Raw genomic sequence first — 20,701 nt, forward strand, 5'->3', positions numbered from 1 at the left:
CTCCGACCGGAGCGCTCACTTCGGTCTCCAGCCGCCTTCGAACGGCCTCTCCGATCGAAAGACCTGGCCAAAGCACTACTTCCGACTCTGACCCCACGTCTCCGACCGGAGTACGCAAAAACCTGCTCACTGTTCTTCTCCGACTGGCGCAATCAGAGCTGACTAGGACCAACCGACCGGGGACGCCTGCTCGAAAGGACCAGGGAACGAATAGATAAAGCTAAGGCAGGGCGCACAAGTCAAACCACGATACTAGGGACCGTACCATGTATGCCTATAGAAACAGTACTCTGTAACCTCCCTGACACACAGTGTTGTAGGCGCCGATATTTTTCCTACAGTATTATAGGGTGCCATTAAACTTCCATACGGTAAAGCTCCCCCCACATGCCTCTAGGCATCAACAGTGTTATGGGCGTCGACATTTACCGTACCGAGTGGAGATAGTAAAACTCCTCACATGCCTCTAGGCATCAACAGTATTGCAGGTACCGACATCTGCCATACCCGAACAAAGCGACGAAACCTCCCACATGCAACCGACATCCAACAGTGTTGTGGGCGCTTACCATCATCCTATACCCGTCGGCGTGGGCAACAAGACTTAGAAGCATACGTACTCTCTCTCCTCTCACTTGTAAGGCCATCCCCTTTATCTATAAAAGGGGATGTGCTCTCTCCCAACATTCAAGTCATTCTATTTTCACTAGACCTGATCAAGTTCCCTAGTACACAACAACAGAACCGCCAGGTTCGATCCTTAAGCACAAGCTTGAACATTAGCTCATAACGGAGCTCCTGCCGCTCTCGGCCCTTCCGACCGGAGCCCGGGGCGAATCTCTTGTGCCCCTATCTTTCTCCTTCCCGTTTGTAACTCCACTGCAAACTTCGAGCACCGGGGCTCAGGACTAAAGTCATCCGACCGACTCAAACTGGACGTAGGGCACGTTGCCTGAACCAGTATAAATCCTATGTCATTGAGTGCTAGGACCACCTCCGATCACAATGTACGACAAAACTATAAATATTTACTTGTTGGTCACTTTTTGCACCGACAGTTAGCGCCGTCCATGGGGAAGACGCTGTACGTTCAACACTTTTTGGTCATCGGAATGACCCATTTTTCCGCCACCCTTGCCATGGCGGGCTCTGGCAAATCGATTCGCTTCGGCTCACTGGAGTTTCCCGCGCTCCCACCAGTTGGATGTGGGTTCCACCCTGTCTTCGAGCCATCCTAGGCCTTCCTCCTCGGAAACCTAGACTTCATCGCCGATCGGCTCGGCGTACTATACCTTTACTGAGGAGGCACTCGTTCTAGCACCCGTCAGAGGGGCGCCCCCCATTGACTCCAGGACGCACGACTTCGACGACGCGGCATCTGCTGCTTCATTCGATGCAAACTCTCTGCTCAAACCCCGCTGTGAGTAATATGCATACTGTAATTTACTCTCTATTTACTATCTCTCACCGATTATCCGGAGGGACCGTATTTACCGCATCACAGACACCTGTACGATCGGTTCCCCTATGGCCTCGTGTCCCCCGCTGGACGCATGCACTCGGGGGCTTCGAGGGACGCTGCCGCCATCCTCCCTCACATCCGAATTCGTGGGTGAAAGGGGACCATGACGCCTAAGAGGGGGGTGAATTAGGCAACTTAAAAATCTAACTCTAAACTATGGCCTCTTTTTCTAACCTTAAAAAACCTATGTAAAAGATAAACTATCTAAATATGCAACTATGGTTTTGCTAGTGTGTTGCTATCTCTACCGCAAAAGGAGTAAAGCAATCAATGTAAATGCGGAAGCTAAAGAGCAAGGTAGAGATATGCAAACTCTCGTCGACAACTCTGGTATTTTTACCGAGGTATCGAGAAGCGTGTAAGCTTTCCCCCTAGTCCTCGTTGGAGACCCTCACAAGGAATCCCTCGCAAGGGCCAAGCTCTAGGTCGGGTAACTCTATGGATAGCCTCGGGCCTTCCCCACGCGCAAGTGGGTCTCCGACGTGCCTTCCAGCAAACCTCTCTCGGATGCTCCCCGCCGTCTTCACTATCAAGCTTCTGGCCGAAACGCCGCGGGCCTTATTCCCTCCGATACATGGTGGCAGCCACACCACAAACTCGGTTGGTGTGATCTCACAAGACTACAAGCCCCTTCGATGTACAACAATGGTGCTCACAAGCACCAAGTGATAAGAGGTATGCAAACCTCACTGAACACTAGGCCCAAACCTAGAGCAAGCACATAAGTGGTGGTCTAATGAACCTAAGCACTTCGCAAAGCACCTACGCTAATCACCTAATAAAACACTAAGCACTATGCAAGTGGAGATCACTAAAATGATGTATCAACACCCTTGGTATGTTTCCTCAGCTCAACTCATACCAAATGGCTGGTTGGGGGTTGTATTTATAAGCCCCAATGAGAAAGTAGCCGTTGGGGATGAAATCTCGCTTTTCTGCTACTGACCGGACGCTGGAGTCGTCCTGATCGGATGCGTCTGGTCGTCCCGACCATTGGAGCCACGAACAACTAATCGGACGCTGCCAGCGTCCGGTCACTTGCCACCGGACGCGTCCGGATCACAAGTTCGCCGCTCTGGAACCTCTCTGTACTCGATCGGACGCTGCTGTCCTACGTCCGATTAGTTTGCCGCCAGCAGTCCGGTCACTTGCTGAGTGTGTTGTTGGACTGATGAATAGTGCCATTGGTGCATCCGGTCGATTCACTTGTTCAGCGTACGGTCGCTGCTGCTGACACCTGCTATTGCCTGAGCCACTGATCGGAGCGTCCAGTCACTTTCTTCCAGCATCCGTCCAGCGTCCGGTCGCTTCTGTGAGCTCGTTTCTTCATGATCTTGTGTGCGGCTTGGTTTCCTATCTTCATGCTTGGACTTTGCTTGATATCTTGGTCTTCTCTTGTGCTCCTAAGGTCTTCCTTGAGGTGTTGATCATAGGATCATCACTGTCGCCTTTGTCCAAGTCACGTCTTGCATCCTATTGAACTACAAAACAATCACTTGCAAATTCATTAGTCCTAATTTGGTTGTGTTGGTCATCAAACTACCAAAATCCAAAGTAAATGGGCCTAGGGTCCATTTTCCTTACAATCTCCCCCTTTTTGGTGATTGATGACAACACAACCAAAGCAAGCAAATAATAAAAATTTTGAATTTAAAACCTATCTACTTGCTAGGATGCAATGCAAGGGGCAAGATTATATGATGCTAAAAGATACTACTTGTAAGATTACATAAAAACTCATCTTGTCCTTGCAAATGTCCCCATGTGGTATTATGGATTTAAGCCTTGCTTCCTACAAATTCTCCCTATTACATAGGCTAATCCATAATCCACTATCCCCCTTTCTCGGACCATTACTACAAATTAATGCTTGCTTTTGGTCCTCTAAATTCTCCCCCTTTGGAATCAAACACCAAAAAGGAAGACATTAGTAGCACAAGGGAGGACTCAAACTTTGTGATCCTTTGTGTGTAGAGTGAAATAGATCACAAAATTTGACTCACATTATATAGACTAAGCTCCCCCTAAATATATGCATACATATGATAGAAGTCAAAACATATGCATAATTGGCAAAGTATTACACAAGGGAAATTAATCTATATAATGCACGGAGAAAGCATACAAATATCAAAATGAAATCAACATGATGATATTGGTTTAGAAATACCACATGTAGAAATCAATTTGATTTCTACCATTTGCAATCGGTGGTGGATATTTGAAGTATGATGCTTAACTCTGGGGACTCCATTTTCCTTGCAATGAGACTACTACACATATGATAAGCTTAAAAAGGTGTTAGTCTCAAAGCATCCAACTTGTAGAGTAACCTCTCTCTAAATTTGTGCACACAAGTATGGAATACTTGCAGGAAACATGCACATTGATTTTAGAATAAAAAATACCACTTGAAAGATGACATCACATGAATGTGAGAGTCATTTTCGAAGGCGTTATTCATGAGAAATTATCTACAATTTGGACTTTGGCACATATTAGATGAACATTTGAAGGACAAGCTATGTGTCGTGCTCCTAAACAATTTTAAAACGATGTAGGATTGCTCCAAGGAATAAGAATGAAACTGAGCAAGCCTACCATATGAAATACCTAGTGTATGCATGACAAAATATATAAGAATGCAAATGCAAACCTAGGCATGAAGAGTAACTAGATGCTAAAAGATACCAATTGTAGGAAAATTTAAATCTACTACCAATTGAAGTAAATTGAATCTAGTTACCTAACATGGGAAGGGGAATTTGGGTCCATAGTATTCACTAACCCACTTGGCAATGATTTTGTCCATCATGATGCACCCCATGAAATGCATCCAAACTTTGCCAAGTCTCCAAATTCCCCGAAGTCCATCAGACTTCTCACTTCCCTTTCGAGATCCAAACCTTCTTGGTGCTCTTCATGTTGGAGATGATTTCCTTTGGCACCCAAAAGCGTTTGACCCCATTGTTGGCTTGCTTGTTCACCTTGATGGCCACCACCTTGTCATTTTTCTTCTTCTTTAGTAAGTATGGTGTGGAGGCCTTCTTGTACACCTTGTTGGTGTAGGTATTGGAGAGCTTGCTTGTTTGCTTTTTCTCTTTTTTTTTGCTCCTCCCCCATTCTTCACCTTGCACTCATAGGACTTGTGACCTTCCTTGTGGCACACTGTAGCAAACCACGGTTTGTCCTTCATCAAGCTTCTTCACTCCCTTGACGGTGTTATCTTGATGAAGTTGGGCTTGCTTCGCCTTGCCTTTCACTTGAGTCAAGTCCTTGGTGAGGCGAGCTACTTCTTGCTTGAGTTGCTCATTCTCCTTTGCAACCTCTTGTGTGCATGTATCTACAATAACTTTCTTAACACAAACTTGGTTGCACAAGGATGAGTCTAAACATAAATCATTACAAGAAGTAGAGGCATCCATTTTAGACATGTTAAAACTTTTCCTTTTAGATGCCTTAGTGGGAGTTGTACTAACGGCTTCAAGATTAGCAACTTTATTAGTTAGTTCATCACAATGTTTGCACATGGTTTCCATTTTAGCAAGCAAACTTTTATAAGCATCTTGTGAGCTAGCTAACTTTTCTTTTAATTTTTCATTTTTCTTTACAAGTTGCTCATCATTGATTGTGCATGCATTTGTTGTTGCACTAGCCTCAAGTTGCTCAATTTTAGTAGATAGTTGAACATTAAGATTAGCAAAATTCTCATATCGTTCAAGCAAAGTTTTGTATGCTTCTTGTGAACTATCTAGCTTTTCTTTTATTTTCCCGAGCTTCTTTTGTTGACTAGTGCAAACTTTAGCATAATTAAGGTTTTGTTGCACAATTTCTTCATAAGAAGGCATTTCATCATCACTATCACTCTCACTAGAGGATGAGCTTTTGTTACCTCGTGCCATAAGGCACACATGAGAAGAGCTTGATGATGAGTGCTTGCGCCCTTTCCTCTTGTGATGGTCTTTTTCTTCACTTGAAGAATCATCCCATGTCCTTATTGATGTGAGGGCTTGTTTCTTGCATGCCTTCTTCTTTGTATTGGGTGTGGGCTTATTTGGACAAACTTCCACAAAGTGCCCTATCTCGCCAGCATCCATAGCATCCTCTCTTTCTTTGCTCATTTCTTTGATTGGTGAAAATGAGATCTTGAATTTGGATGGGCACACCCTTTATGTTGAGCTTTTGGATCATCTTCTCCACCTTTTTGATTAGTTTGATTGATTCTTCATCAAGGTCAGAGGTGGAGGAGGAAGATTAATCATCACTTGAATCTTCATCATCATCATCATCATCCTCATCTTCTTCTTCATCTTCACTTGAGGAGCTTGAGCTTGAGCTTGTCTCAACTTGCTTGCCCTTCATCTTCTTTTTCTTGCCACATGCAAGAGCTTTGCCTTTGCTTGATGAAGAGGCTTCTTCTTGACCCATCTTGCAGTGACATTTCAAATGCGACTATCTTGCCAATGACTATGGCCGAGGTCATGGTACTCAAGTCCTCCATATTGTGAAGGATGGTGATGATGCTTGCATATTTCTTTTGTGGTAGCACGGATATGATCTTCCTCACGATGTCCGCATCATCTAGCTTTGTTAATCCTATAGAATGGAGCTCATTGATAATTAGATTCAAATGAGAATACATATCACAAACAAGCTCATCATCTTTCATTTTGAAGGAATCATAATTTTGTTTAGCTAGACAATGTTTTTACTCACGGACATTACTTGTGCCGTCATGGAGCTCTTGAAGTTTTAACCAAATTTCATGTGCCGTATTTAAAGTGAACACTTGGTTAAACACATCCATGCTAAAAGATTCAAACAAGCAATTTTTTGCTCTAGCATTGAAATGAATTTCCTTTTCATCACTCTTCGTGGGTTTATCGGGATTCTTAATGGGTTTCATCCCGTCACGAGTGACTCTCCAAACTCCCAAATCAACCGCCTCAAGGTAGCAAGCCATTCTAGCTCTATAGTATAGGGAAGTTAGTGCCGTCAAAGTGCGGAGGCCTAGAGGTATCCATCCCAACCACTCTAAATAGCGTCGGCTCAACGGCGGTTAAGCCAAAGGTCCAAATTGAGCCAACCGGCTCTGATACCAATTGAAGGGGACCGTGACGCCTAAGAGGGGGGGGTGAATTAGGCAACTTAAAAATCTAACTCTAAACTATGGCCTCTTTTTCTAACCTTAGCAAAACCTATGCAAAAGATAAACTATCTAAATGTGCAACTATGGTTTTGCTAGTGTGTTGCTATCTCTACCGCAAAAGGAGTAAAGCAATCAATGTAAATGCAGAAGTTAAAGAGCAAGGTAGAGATATGCAAACTCCCATCGATGACTCCTAGTATTTTTACCGAGGTATCGAGAAGTGCGCAAGCTTCCCCCTAGTCCTTGTTGGAGCCCCTCGCAAGGGCCAAGCTCCCGATTGGGTAACTCTATGGATAGCCTCGGGCCTTCCCCATACGCAAGTGGGTCTCTGACGTGCCTTCTAGGCAAGCCTCTCCTGGATGCTGCCCTGCCATCTTCACTATCAAGCCTCTAGCTAAAACGTCGTGGGCCTTGTTCCCTCCTGGTACACGGTGGCGGCCACACCACAAACTCAGTTGGTGTGATCTCGCAAGACTACAAGCCCCTCCGATGTACAACAATGGTGCTCGCAAGCACCGAGTGATAAGAGGTATGCAAACCTCACTAAACACTAGGCCTAAACCTAGAGCAAGCTGCATAAGTGGTGGTCTAATCAACCTAAGCACTTCGCAAAAGCACCTAAGCTAATCACCTAATAAAACACTAAGCACTATGCAAGTGGAGATCAATAAAATGGTGTATCAACACCCTTGGTATATTTCCTCAGCTCCACTCATACTAAATGGCTGGTTGAGGGTTGTATTTATAAGCCCCACTGAGAAAGTAGCCATTGGGGATGAAATCCCGCTTTTCTGCTACTGACTGGACGCTGGAGTTGTCCTGATCAGACATGTCCAGTCGTCCCTGACCATTGGAGCCACGAACAACTAATCGGACGCTGCCAGCATCTGGTCACTTGCCACTGGACACGTCCGGTCGCAAGTTTGTCGCTCTAGAACCTCTCTGTACTCGATCGGATGCTGCTGTCTTGCATTCGGTCGGTTTGCCGCTAGCTGTCCGGTCACTTGCTGAGTGTGTTGTCAGACTGATGAACAATGCCATTAGTGCGTCTGGTCGATTCACTTGTTCAACGTCCGATCACTACTGCTGATGCCTGCTATTGCCGAGCCACTAATTGGAGTGTCCGGTCACTTTCTTTCAGCGTCCGGTCTAGTGTCCGGTCGCTTCTATGAGCTCATTTCTTCATGACCTTGCATGCGGCTTGGTTCCTATCTTAATGCTTGGACTTTGTTGTATATCTTGGGTCTTTTCTTGTGCTCCTAAGGTCTTGCTTGAGGTGTTGATCATCGAATCATCATGTCGCCTTTGTCCAAGTCATGTCTTGCATCCTAGTGAACTACAAAACAATCACTTGTAAATTCATTAGTCTAATTTAGTTGAGTTGGTCATCAAACACCAAAATCCAAAGTAAATGGGCCTAGGGTCCATTTTCCTTATAGTGGGAAAGGCAAGCTATGCTCCTGCCACTTTCCATGGACTCCCAGATGACGAGGGTGAGAGTGACAGCTCCAGCATCGGCGACATGGCACCTAGCCACCGTCTATCCTGAGAGTGCGCTATGGCGGACGCTCCCAGACAGCCGCCAGTCTTTAAGGAGTCAGCAATGACCCACACCCCTCTAGACCCACGTGTGGGGGCCCTTGCGTCTACGTGAGTACACATAAAGGGCTACAACAACAGAGGCAGAACTAGTGTCCGCTCATGCCGGCGTGCTCGGTATAGTATGTTGCGCCTCATGCACATGGCCCAGCGGGTGGTGCCTAGGGTCACGCCCGCTAGGTCCAACATGACTTCATGAACAAGGGGAATGATCCCCCATAGTTCGCTAAGGCTAGCTAGAACATTGCTGCTGTAGTAATGTTTCTACGCGGTGTTCCTGAGCTCGTCGACCCCCTAGAGCGGGAGGTCTATCGGAACCTCTGGGTTCTGGTAGAAGCCGCCACCGTTCAACAAGCGGAAAGCTCCGCATTGTGACTCCGACATGCACCCTCTCTCCCCACCGAGGAAGTCGGGACATGCTAGATGGATCGCTCCATCCACTCACCGCTATAGCCACCAAGTGCGGCTCGAGAGGCAGCAGCTACACCATGATCCGACTTGGTGCCTGCTCTGCACCGACCACCAGTGCACGCGCTGCCCGGTCCACACCAGGATGCTCATAGCATCATTAGTAACCGGCATCGAGCCTGGCATGATGATGGTGTCCACCGGGCGGTGGTGAGAGTAGGTGACATGGATCCTGACCAAACCATCGAGGGGAGCGGTGAAATGGGCCCTAGGCACGGTCGCTGGTCGGACAACCGGAGTCCTAGCCCTAAGGGCCTAGGACCACGGGCCTTTGACCAGCGTATCTAGAGAGTGCCATTCCCATGGTGCTTCCGACCACCCACCAACATCATCAAGTACACCAGGGAGACAAACCTCGGTATTTGGCTCAAAGATTTCTGGCTCGCCTACCGAGCTAGAGGGGTGGATGATGACTATTTCATCATTTAGTATCTCCCCATCTGCATGGGGGAACATGTTTGAGCATGGCTGAAATTCCTCCCACACGATAGCATCCGTGACTGGGCGGACCTCAAGAGGGTCTTTGTTGGGAACTTCCAAGGGATGTATGTCCGCCCTAGAAACTCCTAGGACCTCAAGAGTTGCTAGTAGGAGCCAAGCGAGTCCCTACAGGATTACATTCATAGGTTCTCCCAATGATGCAACTCCCTCCCTGATGTCATCGATGCGGACGTCATAAACGCATTCCTCTCTAGGACAACATGCGAGTCCCTGATCCACAAGCTTGGATGCCTGAAGTCCCATACCACCCATGACTTGCTCGATGTCGCCACTAACCACACCTCCAGCGAGGAGGCGGTCAGAGCGGTCTTCCATAGGGCCAGGACAAAGGCAAGGCCAAGTGCATAGGCCAAGACGAGGGCCCCTCCACACAGAGGGGAAAGAAGAACAAAAAGGATCGGCGCTAATCGGAAAGCACCGCGTTGGTCGCCGTGGCTGATCGCATGAGCAAGTAGCCCCAACAGGGACTGCCTGACCACTTCAACAAGCTCATGGATAGTTCATGCACCAACCATGCCTACCCCATCAAACACCTCTACAAGGACTGTGAGCTCCTCAAATATTTCCTACGACAGGCTGGCGGGCCGAAAGAAAGGGATGGCAAAGAGACGACAGCCAAGAAAGGAGGCGTGGCGGGCAAGGATGGAGACGGTTTCCCTAACGATGATGAATGCATCGTGATCTTCAACGGATCCAATGCCATCTAGTCCAAACACTTGCACAAGGTACGCTATAGGGAGGCATGCATCACCAAGATGGCTATCCCCTCCTTCCTCAGCTGGTCAGAATCTTCGATCACTTTCGATAAGAGGGACCATCCCTCCCACGTCGTGAGACTAGGACGCTACCCGCTCATCGTTGACCCCATCGTCTACAAGAAGTGCCACACCAAGGTGCTGATGGATGGATGCAGTAGCCTCAACATTCTCTACATCGACACCCTCAACGCCATGCGCATCCCCCGGTCAGAGCTCTGCCTGACGGGCTCTCCCTTCCATGGGGTGATCCTAGGAGCGCAGGAATACCCACTCGGATAGATCGACCTGCTCGTCATGTTCGGTAACCGGACCAACTTCCACTCACCTTTGAAGTGGTGGACTTTCTAGGGTCCTACCACACCATCTTGGGGCGGCCATGCTATGCAAAATTCATGGCAATCCCCAACTACACCTACCTCAAGCTAAAGATGCCGAGACCAAATGGCGTCATCACCATGAGTAGCACCTTTTCGCATGCCTTCATGTGCGACCATGAGCACTATGAGCTTGCCACTACGGTCATCAACTCATCCGAGCTCTCGCGGCTTAGGGAATCGTCGATCCTGGTAGTCCCAGACTACAACAAACCAACCTCCTCGACAGCCTTCCATCCGCTCGAGGAAACCAAGGCGGTGGGAATTGACCCCACCGACCCAACCAAGATGGTTCAGATCAGGACCCAGCTCCTAGCCAAATAGGAATGCGAGCTCGTCGACTTCCTACATGACAATCACGATATCTTCTCATGGTAGCCTTCTGACATGCTGAGCATATCGTGAGAGGTCGCCAAGCACGCATTGTGCCTCATCCCAAGCTTGAAGCCCGCCAAGCAGCGCCTGCGTCGCTTCGACGACAAGAGGCGCAGGGCCATAGGCAAAGAGATCACCAAACTCCTGGTAGCCAGATTCATTAGAGAGGTATTCCACTCCGACTGGCTTGCCAATCCCATTCTTGTTAAAAAGAAGACCAGGAAGTGGAGAATGTGCATTGATTATACTAGCCTCAACAAAGCGTGTCCAAAGGATCACTTTCCTCTACCACACATAGACCAGATAGTTGACTCCACCTCGGGTTGCGAGATCCTCTCCTTTCTGGATGCCTACTCGGGCTATCACCAGATCACGATGAAAGAGTCTGATCAGCTCGCAACCTCGTTCATCACCTCGTATGGTTTGTACTGCTATGTAACCATGCCATTCGGTTTGAAGAATGCTGGCGCCACCTACCAAAGGTGCATGCAGCTGCTTCACCGACCAAATTGACCCGCTCGATCAGCCTGATCAAGCCAAGCGGCCAAGACCAATGATCACCGTCTATGTTGATGACATAGTGGTCAAAACAACTCAAGCTTGCGACCTGATCACAAACTTGGCCGCAACGTTCGTGAACCTCCGAAGGTTCAACATCAGGATAAATCCCAAAAAATGTGTTTTTGGGGTTCCGAAGGGGAAGCTGCTAGGATACATTGTGTCCAAGCATGGCATCGAGGCCAACCCCAAAAAAATCATGACCATCTTCAACATGGGTCCCATACGCAACTTCAAGGGCGTGCAAAGGCTCACCGGCTGTCTGGCTACCCTAAGTTGGTTCATCTCCTGGCTCGGTGAATGGGGGATGCCACTCTACAAGCTTCTTAAAAAGACAAACACTTTCATCTAGACTGAGGAAGCTCAGTAGGCCCTGGAGAGCCTCAAAGTGTCCTTAACATCAGCACCGATCCTCGTCGCTCCCAAACAGGGAGAACCCCTTCTCCTCTACATCGCGGCCAGCAACCATGTGGTAAGCGCTATGCTGGTCATCGAAAGGGAGGAGCCGGGACACCATATACTTCATCAGTGAAGTACTCACTGACCCCAAGGTCCCGTATCCCTAGGTGTAGAAACTCCTATATGCCATGCTTATGGTGACCTAGAAGCTTCTACACTACTTCACCGACCATGAAGTCATGGTTGTCACTTCATACCCACTCGGGGATATCATCCGCAACCGTGATGCTGCGGGATGGATCTCTAAGTGGGCACTCAAACTCATGGGCCACAACATGAGGTACATCCCTATACCACCATTAAATCTTAGGCTCTCGTGGATTTTGTCACCGAATGGACAGAGGTATAGCTACTGACCCCGGACGTCACCCACGAGTACTGGATAATGTACTTCGACGGGTCCGTAATGGCACCCGGCTCAGGGGTTGGAGTGGTTCTAATCTCCTCGGATGGGAGCAGGCTCCGCTATGCCATCCGTCTTTACTTTTTAGCCTCAAACAACACCATAGAGTACGAAGCCCTCATCAACGGACTATGCATCGCCATCGAGCTCGATGCTATGTGACTCTACGTTCGCAGCAACTCAGAGCTAGTCATTGATCAGGTCATGAAGGAGTCCTCCTAGAAAAACCCCCTCATGGCAGCATACTACTAAGAGGTGCGTAGGCTCGAGGACAATTTCTAAGGGATTGAGCTACATCATGTCTCTCGATGGGACAATGATGTTGTTGATTTTCTTGCGAAATTGGCCACCAAGCGGGATCCATCCCCAAGCGGGGTCTTCATCAACGATGTCCATGAGCCATCTACCCACATCCTAGAAGGTCCGGTCTAGACACACCTTGATGCCAAGCCAGCGCTCGGGGGCTCCGGTCCTAGTACCTCCATGACGACGTCACCTGCGAACGTCACCGTATTGGCACTCTATCAAACCGACTGGCGAGCGCCGCTACTCGCCTACCTCCTCGAGGAGGTTCTCCCACCCAAAAGGACTAAAGCCTAATGGATCGCTCGATATGCTAAGACCTTCGTCATGCTTGGTGATGAGCTCTACAAACAGAGTCCATCAAGGGTGCTCATGAAGTGTATCCCCACCGACTAGGGGAAGCAGCTCCTCCATGAGGTCCATGGTGGGATTTGTGAACATCACGCGGCCCCAAGGTTGCTGGTTAGAAAAGCCTTTCACCAAGGTTTTTACTGGCCCACCATGCTATGAGATGCAGAGGAGGTCATCCGCAGGTCTGAAGGATGCCAGTTCTACGCTTGGCAAACCCATTTGCCGGCACAGGAACTCTGAACCATCCCCATCATCTGGCCATTCATGATCTAGGGCCTTGACATGGTGGGACCCCTCAAAAAGGGCCCAAGTGGCTTCACTCACCTACTCGTAGCAGTCAACAAGTTCACCAAGTGGATAGAGGCCAAGCCCATCACCAATATCCACTCAGAAGAGGCAGTCAAATTCTTCCTCGACATCATTTACCAGTTCGGCGTTCCTAACTGTATCATCACTAACCACAGGACTAACTTCACTAGAAAGAAGTTCCTAGACTTTAGTGATGGACACAGCATCAGGATCGATTGGGCCTTGGTCAGACATCCATGAACTAACGGTCAGGTCGAGCGTGCTAATGGCATGGTCCTCCAAGGACTTAAGTCACGCATCTTCGATTGACTCAGCAAGTATGCCGGGCGATGGGTTGCAGAGGTCCCAGTGATCCTCTAGAGCCTAAGAATGACCCCAAACCGATCCATAGGGTTCACACCCTTCTTCCTAGCTAAGGCAGTGCTGCCCTTTGACCTCGACTATGGTGCCCCAAGAGTGAGGGCTTTTGACCGTGATTGAGCCATGGAGGCTCAGCAAGACATGGTCGACCTACTCAAAGAGGCCCATGAGACGACCGTCATTCGCTCCACTCGCTACCAACAAACCCTACGTACGTACCACAAAAGGAAGATCAGGGGGAGGATACTCAAAGTCAGCGATCTCATACTCAGGAGGACCCAATCAATGAAGGAAAAACACACTCTCTCCACCATTAGAAGGGCCCTATACGGTGACCGAAGTAATCCGACCGAGCACCTATCGACTGGAGGACCATAACAGCAATGTTCTCACCAACGCTTAGAACATTGAACAACTATGTCATTTTCCCCTAAAATTGGTCTTTTTGCTTTTTAGTCAACACCTGCTCCTGTAAAAGAACCCCAGCCCGAACATTTTTAGCCTAGGTCGCTCGGGGGCTCAATGAGGGTACAATACTAAATATTACCTCTCTTTTTGTACTATCACATGGTAAAACAACCTTTTCCCTAAACAAAAGCACATTCCATTCCTTTGATTGCCCTACGTAAGTCGGTTCTTACTCCCAACCAAACGCACCTCGCCACGACCAACGGTTACAAGCAGCTGAGCCCCGCGGGCCAAGCCTAGGCTCTTAACAGCTATAGCCTACAAAACCAATGGGTAGGTGCAAAAAAGAAAAGGATAAAAATGAAAGTTATGCCAGGATAGAAAACAAGGAACATATAGTGTGGTTCTTTCACAAAAATAGAACTGATGCATTCATTGATACAAAAACTATTCATATGGGGGCTCACCCACAACTATTACATTTTTTTCTAAACTACTTCTAATCCAAATACTATTGTGGCCCCTCGACGACATCGCCTAATGCCAAAGGAGAGACTACGACACACACCACTAGATGTAACCACCGCTATAGGGTCCCCGCCTGGTTCCATCCCCTCGACTTCGGCGAGCGCAACGGGTACCTCAAGGGTGTCGCACCCATAGATGCTCAGTAGAGGAACATGGAGCTCCTAACCTTCTCATGCAGTCGAGGTAGCTTCTGGGTAGGGATGCTGCTACCAAGGTATGCCACCATGGCTGGGAGAGATCTCATCAAACTTTATGAACTGGCCAACTTGAGTAGCTGTAGGCGTGGAACCTGTAACACCCCAGTGTTATGCCAGCATTTAGGCACTGCAAATCATGCATATTATGCATCATCAAGCATCCTAAGTATCCATGCCTAATCATGTAAATAATAACTGAAACCATGCTTCAAAACATATGGAACATGCTCGTGAAACATGAATGTTGCATACACTTGTTTAGAGTTGTTTTTGCCCTAATTATGCTTGCTAGGTTAGTAAAACATGTTTGGCTATAATTGTAAATCATCTAGAATTATTTAGCATAGTTTTTGGAGCAAAGTTGTATTCAAACTTTTGACAAAATATGCATTTGAAATCTTTATTGAAAATGGTCAAAAATCCTCCCTATTTAGCTTTTACTTCCCAATTCAAAATCTATGCAAAATTTTTAGTTGGTCCCTAAAGCAAAGTTGTAGAGGATTAAATTCTAAGCAACTTTTATTTTTGGGCCATTTTCAAAAGAAGTCATTTTCTTGCTCAAAAGGGTATTTGAAAACTGATATTTGAAAATTCCTTAAAAATAGAATTTGAAAAAGGGTTTCTCTCCTTTCGTGGGCCGCCGCCTCACTTCTGGCCCGCCAGCCGAAGCCAGCCCAATGCTCCACCCCATGCCGTGCCTCCGCTTCAGCCCAGCCTACTCGCCCGGCCTACTTCCGCGCTGGCCCGCTCGCTGGCTCGCCTGCGCCGCGCCTGTTCCCACGCGCCGCGTCCGACCACGTCAGGGCGCGCTCGCCGCGTGGCCGCCATGCGCCGGCGACGCATGCTGCATGGCAGCCTCGGCCTGCCTCGCCCTCCATGTGCTCACCTTCATATACTGAACCCGCTGCGCTCCCCACTTCACTCTCCTGCGCTGCCTCTCTGCTTCGCCCGCACCGAGCTCTACTCTCGCGCCGCCATCGCCACCGCAGTCCCGCCGGCAAAATTTGCCGCCGGTGCTCCACCACTGCCCGCAATCAAGCACACATCGCTCCGCCATGCTCCCCGGCACCTGGTGCTCGCAGCTGTGACACCTTTTGAGCAAGGTATAGCGGCTTGCACGTTTTCGCCACCGTCGGTCATGGCGCCGCCGTGATTGGCCTCGCCGTGGAAACGCTTCCCTCCTTCCCTTCTCCATCCCATTAGGCTGCCTGCTCGGGTTCGCCACCTTCTTGTGGACCCAGTACGCATGCCCACTTGCCCAGACCTGGCCGGCAATGGCCGCCGGCCCTCTAGCAGTGCCCGCACCGCCGTAACGCCGGCGTGGCGTGGCGTGGCGCAGCGTGGCGACTCGCCTCGGCCGAGCTGGGCCAGGATGGCCATGGGCCGAAGCCCCGAGCCAGGCCGCCGCCCTTCCCCTTCGCTCAATTGTGCAGGCCAAAATTGGCCGTGGGCCAGTTGTTTCCACGGGCTGGCCCAGTAGTAACTGGAAAAATACGTTTTCAGTTTTATTTTATTATTTGGAAAGAGAAATACTTTGGAAAATGTTTGTGTACTCATTTTGGCTCCAAATTTGTTGAAACAAATTTTGCTAGGTTCCTTGTCACCAGATCTACATGATAAAAATATTGCATGTCATTTTTGAGATACTTTTCTATAGAGCTTTAATTAATTCTTGATATTGCTGATATCTTGTAAAAGGTGTAGTAAAATCTATTTGTATCAGAAAAATATGCTTCCAAGTTTGTTACTCTTCTTGTGTAATGTACTTCCTAGGAAAAATATATGCCATGCATGTCCTGTAGAAAAATTGTGAGATGTAGTTCAAGTGCCTTTAATGGCTAATTTTTGTTATTTTTGCTAGAGAGCAAAATTTGTATAAAACATGCATGTGATAATTTTTGTACAGTGATTATTTGCTGTTTAGAACCTAGGAAAAATACTAAATCTGTTGTTTGACACTTTTCATAATACAAAGTATTTTCATGTTCATAATTATGCCATAGCTTGTCATTTTTGTGTAGGTTATTCCACTTATCCAAATGCCATAAAAATCTGATGGTAGACTACTTAGGGTAGTACTGTGCTATGGTAATTTTCTAAGATTTTTCTAAGCTATAAAAATAGATGTTGCTATTCAAACCTATTATTAATTAGGGTTTAATCAAGTGTTGCTTTATGCATGATTAGGAAATTAGTGAAGCTTTGGTGTATCTTTGAACCATTTAATGAGATGTGTTGACTTAGAATATTAGTAGTAGAAGAGAATGCAGTAGATGACATATGCTTGTGGTATATGTTCTTAGATGATGTTGACTACCTTGCATTCAAACATATCCATTGTGTTCATTTCATCCGATGCACCGTTTGCATAAGCACTTACGCACATGCATCATACAGGATCGCAAACCGAGAGCCCAGTTGTCATACCCGAGGAGCCCGAGGAACAGCTCGAGGTGCAGCCGTAGGAAGTGCCCAAAGCAGACGAGGAGGACGTTGAGGAACTTCTAGAGTGCCCCGATCACCGCCCGAGCTCCTTCGAGAGAGGCAAGCCCCAGAGTATTTTTCTCCCCGGTTTGCAATTATTAATTAAATGCTTTACTTTAATTGATGCATTACGTTCAGGAGTTGTTTGCAACCGTTGCTGCATTATACCTTGTCTACCTTTGTTATACTATATCCTTGTTACCCTGGTATCCGCAGTCGAGTCAATGCTTAGCTGGCTTAGACCGGTAGAAGTCGGGTGATTTCCTATCACCTGTGAGCTATAGGTGGTTACCTGGATCTGCTTGGATAACTATGTAGTCATGGTATAACTAAGTGTTAAATGAAGTTGAGACCAGACAGAGACTTACAGAGTTTTGAACTATAGTGCTTTCCGTCTGTGTCGATTAAGGACCGACCGTTGTTGGGCCTCGAGTCATGTTGAACGCATGCCTTACATTTAGCTGGCTGAATAAAGTACCTTTCGACCACGAAGCTAGGAGATTATTCGGGCCGAGTAGATTGCCCACAGTGCACTGTGCTGGAGCAGGTGTGGTAGGACACGGGGGCGAGATGATAAGACCAAAGTGTAGTCGGTCGGCCCCCAGGTACATGTGGTTCTTGGCAAACTCGAGATTCCTAGATAGTTGACTCGGTGACCGATACCTCACTTTAGCGGGTGAGTGAGGTTTGTGTAAGGAATAAATCACCAGCTGGTTAGGAATCGATTCGAATCGCCATCGCTCCTGGATTGTGAGCACTTGACTTGAGTTACTTCATCGTAGTAATGTTAATGGAACACTTGGACAGTTATAATGAATATGACATTATGGAAGTTGTTGATGATCAGGGGTTATCATTATTTGCTTAATCACATGTTTGCTCTAGTATAGGTGCAAATCTAGTCGACAGGTTAATAATAATTAACTTGACAATAATGATTTTGGAAAGGTTCTTGAAATGCTAAAAATGCTTCTTTTTGCAAAGGAGTCAGCTACCCTACTATAAAGCCCTTCATAATCCTTGGTGTCACTTATTTTCGGTTATGTCGGGTAAGTCTAGCTGAGTACCTTCTCATACTCAGGGTTTTATTCCCACTTGTTGCAGATGGGCAGATGTATTACGGCTATTGTATCAACTGCCTTTATCCTGCGATGGGTGATGCTTAGGACCATGGGCATGGTCATTCCTTATATCTTGTCTGATGCTTTTGTTGGAGATGATCATTAGCTGGCACTATATTTGAACTCCGTGTGAGTGTGTGTGGTTTTGAACAAATGGCTTCCGCTACTTCTATTTGAACTCGTTTTGTAATAACTATGTTTAAACTTTGATGTATCTGTGATGCAAACTTTTATGTAATATATGATGGTGACCGCTAAACTTATTACGATCTTGGCTAGTATGTGAGTTGGTTTGAAATCCTTCATGATTTCATGGACTACCGGGTTATATGGGCTTAAGTTTGCTAAATCGTCTGCTCTGGCGGATGATTTTCTTACTTAATTTCATATAATTGGTCGGTTCTGTTATAGCTGGCATCAGAGCCTAGTTTAGCGTGTTACTGTTCACAAGTGTATTTAAAACAAAAAGGCATTTGAAAAACGTGATTTACAAATTAAAAAGTGTGCCAGTGGTCATATCCTTTATGCCCAGTTAAGGACTCTAGGTGGCTTAATTAAGTACTGACTTGGGGTTCTTGCATCATATTTCTCTTTCGTCGCTCATACGGCGTGCTATTGTATGAGTGCCACTTGTTTGAGTGGTAGTGTATAGATCAATTGCCTCTATGCCTCGGTAAGTGTGAGTTGTGACAGCATGATCGGATACACCACCGATCTAGGGTGAATGCTTATATGATGCTAGAGTAATTACATGTTCTACGCATGTTTTACAAAGGTATCTCATGTGTGGGTATTCTGTCTGTTGAGGCGATGCCGTCAAAAGGACGATGGTTCGGGTAGTTACTACCGTTGTACACATATCTAGGGATTCATGTAGAGCGTGTAGATAAAATTTACTACTTTTATGCATTCATTAGGAATTGGGCTAAAATGAATCTTCTACAGGTACATAACAATGTTATCGTGTAGAACGTATTTGAGAGATCATTTGTATGCCACCGAATTTGTCGCTAGAAATTATTTATTTCATAAGTTTGTGAGAACGTACGGCACGTACATACATCATATTACTTGTGCATTTCATTCATGTCATGCATTCCTCCCCTTATAAATTGATTATCTCATTTTGATAAAAGTTGTATATCCTAAAATATGTTCCCACGGAGTAATAAAAGAACTTTTGCTACAGATGGCCTGCACGAAGCAAACCGCCCGCAAGTCCACCGGAGGAAGAGCACCTCAACGTCCGTTGGCCCTGAGGGAGCACCACACCATAGATACCTTCTTGAGCAAGTTTGGCATGCCAACCTTGCTTTGGAGAGTGCTCCATGATGTGGGGTACCTAGAGGGTCAAGAGCCGGTGTACTCTTGGAACAAGAGCCAGTTAGCAGAGGATGGACTTGCAGTGGTAGAAATCATGGTTCCTGCTCTTGGTGATGCTCTAGAGTGGGATGGTTGGCACTTGGAGTTTGAGGGTCGCACTCCTGTTGAGGGTGCAGAGGGAGCAGCTTTCTGTGTCATCAGGGATATCATGAGCAGATTTCCTAGTGAGCTTGCAGCAGCTCTAGCTAGCACCTTTCCTAGGGATGATCCTCGTGATGCTATTTGGGTTCAGCCTCAAGGAAGTGCCTTGGTCAGAGGTCCAACTGAGGGACAGGCTAGCGACAACCATGCTATGAGTGCTATGTTCGCCGCCATCAGAGCGTATGACGGTCTTGAGAGTACCTACTGGACTTTGACTGGCTTACGTAGTCATGATAAGCTCAAGGTGAGAAAGTAGAAGAAGAAGCAGGCACATGCTATAGCTAGTTTGCAGGAGCAGTTGGCTGATATGAGCTTACAGCAGAACCAGACAGTAGAGAGAGGTGATAGAGCTATGCAGCGGGTGCATACGTTGGCTCAAGCCAACAACAATGCAGACTGCATGATTGGACAGTTGGTTCAGGAGAGGAATGAAGCCTGGGATGAGAGGGACCTTCTGCTGCAGAGGGTCGATGAGCTAGAGGAGTACAACGTCAACCTGCATGAGGAGTTTCACGTGCTCTACAATGGGGTTGGCCCATATGCTCCTCCAGACGCCGCTGGCATGGACATCAATGACGAGGACGAGCCTATAGTTTCACCTAGGGGCGATGGTGACGTCTCTGACCCCAAAGACGGCCCCGAGGGGTAGGCTAGTTGCCTTGCGCTAGTGTTTAGGTCCTATCGTGATGACCTTTCTTTTGTTGGCATGTAACCTAATGTATCTTGCTTCGAACTTATGAGACTTGGCATGTGATTGGAACTTGGCTAGGAATGTGATATCTAAACGCATAAAAGTCCAGTATATGTATGCTGGCAATTTAGTTGTATGGACGCGATATTTGCTGTTGAAGTAATTTAATTAGTGACATTGTTTTAATTCGGATGCGATTATTGTGCCTTTGTTTTATTGTATGAATTTATTCTCTCCAGTAAATTCAGTTTGGCATAAT

This window comes from Miscanthus floridulus, chromosome 11, assembly GCF_019320115.1.
Source record: "Miscanthus floridulus cultivar M001 chromosome 11, ASM1932011v1, whole genome shotgun sequence".
Classification (NCBI taxonomy): domain Eukaryota; kingdom Viridiplantae; phylum Streptophyta; class Magnoliopsida; order Poales; family Poaceae; genus Miscanthus; species Miscanthus floridulus.